The sequence below is a fragment of the Mugil cephalus genome, chromosome 18, assembly GCF_022458985.1.
Source record: "Mugil cephalus isolate CIBA_MC_2020 chromosome 18, CIBA_Mcephalus_1.1, whole genome shotgun sequence".
Lineage (NCBI taxonomy): Eukaryota > Metazoa > Chordata > Actinopteri > Mugiliformes > Mugilidae > Mugil > Mugil cephalus.
In genome coordinates this window covers 19898708-19899927 of record NC_061787.1, presented here as the reverse complement: position 1 = coordinate 19899927, position 1220 = coordinate 19898708, and positions in this window count along the sequence as shown.

The following is a 1220-nucleotide window of genomic DNA, read 5'->3' as shown; positions in this document are numbered from 1 at the left end:
ATCTTACAGGATGGAACATATCGCACTCTTTACAAGCATCCACAACAGGTTTACTGCACTGTAAAGCGTGTCTACAGCAGACATGGGTTTAACTCAGTCTACAAACACAGAGCAGGAGACGTAAAAATATCCACTGAGCGACTTTGTTGCAGTGTAGAGAATTTTTCTTCTGACTTGTTTGAGGAGGTTCACAGTTCTCTTCAAGTTGCATTGCATTTTAACAAAATAATGCAAGTGACCAATCAGGCATAACACTGTGGCCTCCTTCCTAATGTTGTGTTTTTCTCCCTTGTGCCTCCAAAAAAGTTGTGACTCATCAAAGAACGGACATGGGCTTCTGAGGATTCTTCTGAGATCTAGTGAATTTGGAGGCCAGGTCAATGCCTTGTGCTGTTCATCGTGTTTACTGAGGTGTCCCTAAAGCGTTTTTGTGTCTGTGTCTGTGTCAGCCTGCATCCTGCTGGGGATGGCTTCTGTCAGTGCTATGGGTGGTCTAGGGTGGATGCTACGTGTCAAAGTATCATCCACATTAATAAATACCAGGTCCAAAAGTTTCCCAGCAGAACATTGAATTGTTACTAGATGGTCGATGTTATTTACTTCTCCTGTCAGTGGTTTTAATCTTGTGGCTGATCAGTCTATGTGTTGCACGCAGGGTTTTGGGCTAATTAGACTCCATGTTGGGCATTACTTTCCAATTGATCTTGAAAAGGAGTTCATGTTATTGTAAACTGCTTTTTGTAACGCTTTATGCTTTTTGTAACGCTTTATAGATCATATTTAATCTCTGAGCAGCATTTCTTTGAATACTTTGACTGGTTTAGGTCTGGTCTTGTGGAAAAAGGTGCACAGATTATGCACTACAATCCCCTTCTTTACAGCTCCTTAACATTTAAATGTCAGATATAAACATTTCTGTTAGGTTGCGCTGTGACATCACTTCCAAACAGGAGATTTTCACAGACTGGCAACCTAGAAGTATCGTTTCAAACTCATTCAGTGGTTTAGACAGCCTACTTTTTGCAGCGCGTTGCCTCCCTCTCTCTCCTCTCCTCCGCTGGCTACGGCCCCAGAACCGGTGTAAACCATCGACTGTATGTTCGCAGGCTCGGGCCGTGTGCGAGGAAACATGAGCAGGGTGAGATATTCAGGGTCCCGGGCGGCGCGGCGCAGGCCGCTGGATAAAGCGGAGGAGGAGACGGCGGTCCGTGTGGTTTGAG